Genomic DNA, 8,652 nt, shown 5'->3' with positions numbered 1-8,652 from the left:
AAACCCCCCGCGACGAGCCGGGGCCGCTCCCGCCGAAGAAGAGGCTGGCCCATAGCCGCGACGTAGTCGTGAGGCCGAAGGTGTCGAGGCCTTGGTGTGAGCGGCCTCCTCCCGGGTATCCGCTGCCTCTGCACGCCCAAGCCGAGGGCTCCGGAGGGAGGGGCGGCGAGCTGCGCTGCCCACGCCGTGGCCGCGGTCTCCGCGCAGCGGTGACGCACGTCGTCACCCCAGGAGCCCACGCCGCGGACTCCTCGCGCGAACTCCTGATGTGGGCGGTGATGCCTCCGCGCACTTGGATTCGCTTTCCGCAATTCTTCTCCACCGAGATGCCGCCGAGGGGCCCCCTCGAGCTCTGGCTGCAGCATGCCGACTACGACGCCCCGGCGACTGGAGCGGAGGTTGAAGTCGTCTCCCCAGGCAAGATCTTCATGACCCGCGGTTGGGGCGAGGTTGCTCGAGTCTGCAGCACGGAAGGCGCCCTCGCCATCCATTTTGAGTATGATGGCGCCCCCACCATGTTCTTCAAGGTCTTTGACGATGTAACGCCCATGATGCGGCTATATCTCTCACGTGTCGAGGCAAGACTTAGAGGCATAACCGCATTGTGGTTTTGTCGCAAGAAGGGTCATCTTCACACAATCCCATGTAATGAACAAGAAAGGGATAAAGATGGTTGGCTTACAATCGCCACTTCACACGATACTTAAATAAATCATACATCATCCAAAATACACACATAGACCGACTACGGTCAAATCCAAATGAAAAAGAAGATAACCCAACTGCTAGATCCCCGATCGTCCCAACTGGGCACCACTACTGATCATCCGGAAAAGACACATAGTAACGACCAAGATCCTCGTCGAACTCCCACTTGAGTTCGGTAGCATCACCTGCACTGGTATCATCGGCACCTGCAATTGTTTGGAAGTATCTATGAGTCACGAGGACTCAACAATCTCACATCCGTGAGATCAAGACTATTTAAGCTTATGGGTAGTACAAGGTAGTGAGGTGGAGCTGCAGCAAGCGATAAACAAATATGGTGGCTATACGCAAATAAGAGTAAGATGAGAAGCTACGGAACGGTCGTGAAGCTAGACGTGATCAAGAAGTGATGATGAAACTACTTACGTACAACCAGAACACAAACCGTGTTCACTTCCCGGACTCCGCCGAAAAGAGACCATCACGGCTACACATGCGGTTGATGCTTTTTAATTAAGTCAAGTGTCAAGTTCTCTACAACCGGACATTAACAAATTCCCATCTGCCACATAACCGCGGGACGGCTTTCGAAAGTTTATACCATGCAGGAGTGTCCCAACTTAGCCCATCACAAGCTCTCACAGTCAACGAAGGATATTCCTTCTCCGAGAAAGACCTGATCAGTCTCGGAATCCCGGTTACAAGACTTTTCGACAATGGTAAAACAAGACCAGCAAAGCCGCCCGATGTGCTGACAAATCCCGATAGGAGTCACACGTATCTCGTTCTCAGGGCACACCGGATAGGTCAAGCTATGAGTTAAACCAGCCCGCAAGTTGCCCCGAGGTGGCCCTGGAGGCTGCCCGTTTCGGACCAACACTCAGAGGAGCACTGGCTCGGGGGAGGCTTAAAATAAAGATGACCCTTGAGTCTGCAGAACGCAAGGGAAAGGTATAGGTTGTAGGTAGGAAAATGGTAAAACCAAGGTTGGGTCTTGCTGGAGGTGTTTTATTCAAAGCGAACTGTCAAGGGGGTCCCATAAATCCCCAACTGCGTAAGGAACGCAAAATCAAGCAACATAACACCGGTATGACGGAAACTAAGGCGGCAAGAGTGGAACAAAACACCAGGCATAAGGCCGAGCCTTCCACCCTTTACCAAGTATATAGATGCATTAATTAAATAAGAGATATTGTGATATCCCAACATAAACATGTTCCAACATGGAGCAATATTCAACTTCACCTGCAACTAACAACGCTATAAGAGGGGCTGAGCAAAAGCGGTAACATAGCCAAACAACTGTTTGCTAGGAAGGTGGGTTAGAGGCTCGACATGGCAATATGGGAGGCATGATAAACAAGGTGTAGGTAGCGCGACATAGCGATAGAACGAACAACTAGCAAGCAAAGATAGAAGTGATATCGAGGGTAATGGTCATCTTGCCTGAAATCCCGCTAGGAAGAAGAACGAGTCCACGAAGAAGACGAGCCAATGTAGTCGAACGGATCCTCACAAGCGCAACATAACCAGAACTATCGAGAAGAAGCACAACCGGAAAGAAGCAAATAACATGGTAAACAACCATCACATGAACATGGCATGATGCACAATCAAGTATGATGCATGTCCGGTTTAAAAGCATGGCAAAGTGCACAAACAATACTACAAATTAAGTGGAGCTCAATATGCAACGAGTTGGATATTGATGAAACACCACATCAATTATTTAGTTCTCTCTCATTTATGTACCCAACAATATTAAATGTTATTAAACATGGCAAGGGGTGAAGCATATGAAAACTACCTATCTAGTCAAGTTTAAATGAGGCCGGAACAACAAACAACAATTCTGGTAAAACCTCATGTCCTTTCGCAATTTAATGCAAACACAATTTAAAACATTTTAAATGTTGTTATCATGATGCGGATGACATATGCAAGTTTTAAGCAATTTTTATGAAAATGTTGACTTGAGCAAGATACGAGGCATTTGTCATCGTGGCGGAAAGAAAGGGTGTCACGGCGACGAATCCGAAAATGATGCCACGGCAACATATCGGTTCCGGTAGCTCATGGATATACCGGTGCAAAAGGAAGTGTGCAGATGTGCGGAACATGCGGGAGATGGTGGGGTGATCCCGGTAACCGGGTTCCCACCGGTCGACGGCATGGCAAACAAAGAGGAACGTGCAACGACAGTGAATGCAAGTTTTGAAAACATGACGACAACGGAGTGCCGATGCAATGCGAATGATGCGATGATGAAATGCAACAAACAAATAAAACACGCGGCAGCAACGAAATAACTGGGCGGCATCTGGAGCGTCGGTCTTGGGGTGTCACAACACTCCTCCACTTACAAGAGATCTCGCCCCAAGATCTAAGGATGGCACCGGAGAGAAGCGGAAGAGGAAGAGGTAAAACAAGTTGCTTCTCCGACAAACTAGTGAAACCAATGACCCTTGAGAGGTTAAACAATTTCGAGGAAAGAATACATCGGAGATGAACAAAGTTGAAAACACTCTATTAGAAAGAGGAACAAGCAATACGATGAGAACCAAGAGGTTAAGTGACAAAATAGATATTGAAACAACTCCGGCTAAAACAAGATAGGGAAGGAATAAGAATGATCTAATTTGGGCAGCACTCCGACTGAAAATGTTGGGGAACGTAGTAATTTCCCAAAAATTCCTACGCACACACATGATCATGGTGATGCATAGAAATGAGAGGGGAGAGTGTTGTCCACGTACCCTCGTAGACCGAAAGCGGAAGCGTTAGCACAACGCGGTTGATGTAGTCGTACGTCTTCACGATCCGACCGATCCAAGTACCGAACGTACGGCACCTCCGAGTTCAGCACACGTTCAGCTCGATGACGTCCCGCGAACTCCGATACAGCAGAGCTTCACGGGAGAGTTCCGTCAGCATGACGGCGTGATTACTGTGATGATGTTGCTACCGACGCAGGGCTTCTCCTAAGAACCGCTACGATATGATCGAGGTGGTATATGGTGGAGGGGGGCACCGCACACGGCTAAGAGATCAAGAGATCAATTGTCGTGTCTAGAGGTGCCCCCCAGCCCCCGTATATAAAGGATGGAGGAGGGGAGGCCGGCCAGCCCCTGGGGCGCGCCAGAAGTGTGGAGTCCTACTAGGACTCCCTAGTCCTAGTAGGATTCCTCCTCCCACATGGAATAGGAAAAAGGGAAGGGAAAAGGAGAAGGAAGGAAGGGGGCACCCCCTCCCTAGTCCAATTCGGACCAGACCATGGGGAGGGGTGCGGCCACCTTTTGAGGCCTTTCTCTCCTTTCCCGTATGGCCCATTAAGGCCCAATAAGAATTACCGTAACTCTCCGGTACTCCAAAAAATACCCGAATCACTTGGAACCTTTCCGATGTCCGAATATAGTCGTCCAATATATCGATCTTTACGTCTCGACCATTTCGAGACTCCTCGTCATGTCCCTGATCTCATCCGGGACTCCGAACTACCTTCGGTACACCAAAATCACATAACTCATAATACAAATCGTCACCGAACGTTAAGCGTGCGGACCGTACAGGTTCGAGAACTATGTAGACATGACCGAGACACATCTCCAGTCAATAACCAATAGCGGAACATGGATGCTCATATTGGCTCCTACATATTCTACGAAGATCTTTATCGGTCAAACCACATAACAACATATGTTGTTCCCTTTGTCATCAGTATGTTACTTGCCCGAGATTCGATCGTGGGTATCTCAATACCTAGTTCAATCTCGTTACCGGCAAGTCTCTTTACTCGTTCCGTAACGCATCATCCCGCAACTAACTCATTAGTTACAATGCTTGCAAGGCTTATAGTGATGTGCATTACCGAGTGGGCCCAGAGATACCTCTCCGACAATTGGAGTGACAAATCCTAATCTCGAAATACGCCAACCCAACAAGTACCTTTGGAGACTCCTGTAGAGTACCTTTATAATCACCCAGTTACGTTGTGACGTTTGGTAGCACACAAAGTGTTCCTCCGGTAAACGGGAGTTGCATAATCTCATAGTCATAGAACATGTATAAGTCATGAAGAAAGCAATATCAACATACTAAAACGACAAGTGCTAAGCTAACCGAAATGGGTCAAGTCAATCACATCATTCTCCTAATGATGTGATCCCATTAATCAAATGACAACTCATGTCTATGGCTAGGAAACATAACCATCTTTGATCAACGAGCTAGTCAAGTAGAGGCATACTAGTGACACTCTGTTTGTCTATGTATTCACACATGTATCATGTTACCGGTTAATACATTTCTAGCATGAATAATAAACATTTATCATGATATAAGGAAATAAATAATAACTTTATTATTGCCTCTAGGGCATATTTCATTCAGTCTCCCACTTGCACTAGAGTCAATAATCTAGAGCACATCGCCATGTGATTTAACATCAATAGTTCACATCACCATGTGATTAACACCCATAGTTCACATCATCATGTGACCAACACCCAAAGGGTTTACTAGAGTCAATAATCTAGTTCACATCGCTATGTGATTAACACCCAAAGAGTACTAAGGTGTGATCATGTTTTGCTTATGAGAGAAGTTTAGTCAACGGGTCTGCCAAAATTCAGATCCGTTTGTATTTTGCAAATTTCTATGTCTACAATGCTCTGCGCGGAGCTACTTTAGCTAATTGCTCCCACTTTCAATATGTATCCAGATTGAGACTTAGAGTCATCTGGATCAGTGTCAAAGCTTGCATCGATGTAACTCTTTACGACGAACCTTTTGTCACCTCCATAATCGAGAAACATATCCTTATTCCACTAAGGATAATTTTGACCGCTGTCCAGTGATCTACTCCTAGATCACTATTGTACTCCCTTGCCAAACTCAGTGTAGGATATACAATAGATCTGGTACACAGCATGGCATACTTTATAGAACCTATGGCTAAGGCATAGGGAATGACTTTCATTCTCTTTCTATCTTCTGCCGTGGTCGGGCTTTGAGTCTTACTCAATTTCATACCTTGTAACACAGACAAGAACTCTTTCTTTGACTGTTCCATTTTGAACTACTTCAAAATCTTGTCAAGGTATGTACTCATTGAAAAAACTTATCAAGCGTCTTGATCTATCTCTATAGATCTTGATGCTCAATATGTAAGCAGCTTTACCGAGGTCTTTATTTAAAAAAGTCCTTTCAAACACTCCTTTATGCTTTGCAGAATAATTCTACATTATTTTCGATCAACAATATGTCATTCACATATACTTATCAGAAATGTTGTAGTGCTCCCACTCACTTTCTTGTAAATACAGGCTTCACCGCAAGTCTGTATAAAACTATATGCTTTGATCAATTTATCAAAGCGTATATTCCAACTCCGAGATGCTTGCACCAGTCCATAGATGGATTGCTGGAGCTTGCATATTTTGTTAGCACCTTTAGGATTGACAAAACCTTCTTGTTGAATCATATACAACTCTTCTTTAATAAATCCATTAAGGAATGCAGTTTTGTTTATCCATTTGCCAGATTTCATAAAATGCGGCAATTGCTAACATGATTCGGACAGACTTAAGCATAGATACGAGAGAGAAACTCTCATCGTAGTCAACACCTTGAACTTGTCGAAAACCTTTTTGCGACAATTCTAGCTTTGTAGATAGTAACACTACTATCAGCGTCCGTCTTCCTCTTGAAGATCCATTTAATCTCAATGGCTCACCAATCATCGGGCAAGTCAATCAAAGTCCATACTTTGTTCTCATACATGAATCCCATCTCAGATTTCATGGCCTCAAACCATTTCGCGGAATCTGGGCTCATCATCGCTTCCTCATAGTTCGTAGGTTCGTCATGGTCTAGTAACATGACCTCCAGAACAGGATTACCGTACCAATCTGGTGCGGATCTTACTCTGGTTGACCTACGAGGTTCGGTAGTAACTTGATCTGAAGTTTCATGATCATCATCATTAACTTCCTCACTAATTCGTGTAGGCATCACTGGAACTGATTTCAGTGATGAGGTACTTTTCAATTCGAGAGAAGGTACAATTACCTCATCAAGTTCTACTTTCCTCCCACTCACTTCTTTCGAGAGAAACTCCTTCTCTAGAAAGGATCCATTCTCAGCAACGAATTTGCCTTCGGATCTGTGATAGAAGGTGTACCCAACAATTCGTTTGGGTATCCTATGAAGATGCACTTCTCCGATTTAGGTTCGAGCTTATCAGTTTGAAACTTTTTCACATAAGCATCGCCGCCCCAAACTTTAAGAAACGACGGCTTAGGTTTCTTGCTAAACCACAGTTCATATGGTGTTGTCTCAACGGATTTATATGGTGCCCTTTTTAACGTGAATGCAGCTGTCTCTAATGCATAACCCCAAAACGATAGCGGTAAATCAGTAAGAGACATCATAGATCGCGCCATATCTAGTAAAGTGCGATTACGACGTTCGGACACACCATTATGCTGTGGTGTTCCAGGTGGCGTGAGTTGCGAAACTATTCCGCATTGTTTCAAATGAATACCAAACTCATAACTCAAATATTCTCTTCCACGATCAGATCATAGAAACTTTATTTTCTTGCTACGATGATTTTCCACTTCACTCTGAAATTATTTGAACTTTTCAAATGTTTCAGATTTATGTTTCATCAAGTAGATATATCCATATCTGCTCATATCATCTGTGAAGGTGTGAAAATAACGATACCCGCCGCGAGCCTCAACACTCATCGGATTGCATACATCAATATGTATTATTTCCAATAAGTCAGTTGCTCGCTCCATTGTTTCGGAGAATAGAGTCTTAGTCATCTTGCCCATAAGGCATGGTTCGCAAGCATCAAGTGATTCCAAAATCCCATCAGCATGGAGTTTCTTCATGCGCTTTACACCAATATGGCCTAAACGGCAGTGCCACAAATAAGTTGCACTATCATTATTAACTTTGCATCTTTTGGCTTCAATATTATGAATATGTGTATCACTACGATCGAGATCCAACAAACCATTTTCATTGGGTGTATGACCATAGAAGGTTTTATTCATGTAAACAGAACAACAATTATTCTCTAATTTAAATGAATAACCGTATTGCAATAAACATGATCAAATCATATTCATGCTCAACGCAAACACCAAATAACATTTATTTCAACACTAATCCCGAAAGTATAGGGAGTGTGCGATGATGATCATATCAATCTTGGAACCACTTCCAACACACACCGTCACTTCACCCTCAATTAGTCTCTGTTTATTCTATAACTCTTGTTTCGAGTTACTAATTCTTAGCAACTAAACAAGTATCAAATACCCAGGGCTACTATAAACACTAGTAAGGTACACATCAATAACCTGTATATCAAATATACCCTTGTTCACTTTGCCATCCTTCTTATTCACCAAATATTCAGGGCATTTCCGCTTCCAGTGACCATTTCCTTTGCAGTAGAAGCACTCAGTTTCAGGCTTTAGTCTAGCTTTGGGCTTCTTCACGGAAGTGACAACTTGCTTGCCATTCTACATGAAGTTCCCTTTCTTTCCCTTTGCCCTTTTTCTTGAAACTAGTGGTCTTGTTAATCATCAACACTTGATGCTTTTTCTTGATTTCTACCTTCATTGATTTCATCATCATGAAAAGCTCGAGAATCGTTTTCATCATCCCTTGCATACTATAGTTCATCACGAAGTTCTACTAACTTGGTGATGGTGACTAGAGAATTTTGTCAATCACTATCTTATCTGGAGGATGAACTCCCACTTGATTCAAGCGATTGCAGTACCCAGACAATCTGAGCGCATGCTCACTGCTTGAGCTATTCTCCTCCATCTTTTAGCTATAGAACTTGTTGGAGACTTCATATCTCTCAACTCGGGTATTTGCTTGAAATATTAACTTCAACTCCTGGAACATCTCATATGG

The sequence above is a fragment of the Triticum aestivum genome, chromosome 5D (genome assembly GCF_018294505.1).
Source record: "Triticum aestivum cultivar Chinese Spring chromosome 5D, IWGSC CS RefSeq v2.1, whole genome shotgun sequence".
Classification (NCBI taxonomy): Eukaryota; Viridiplantae; Streptophyta; class Magnoliopsida; order Poales; family Poaceae; genus Triticum; species Triticum aestivum.
This window is presented reverse-complemented; position numbering follows the sequence as displayed.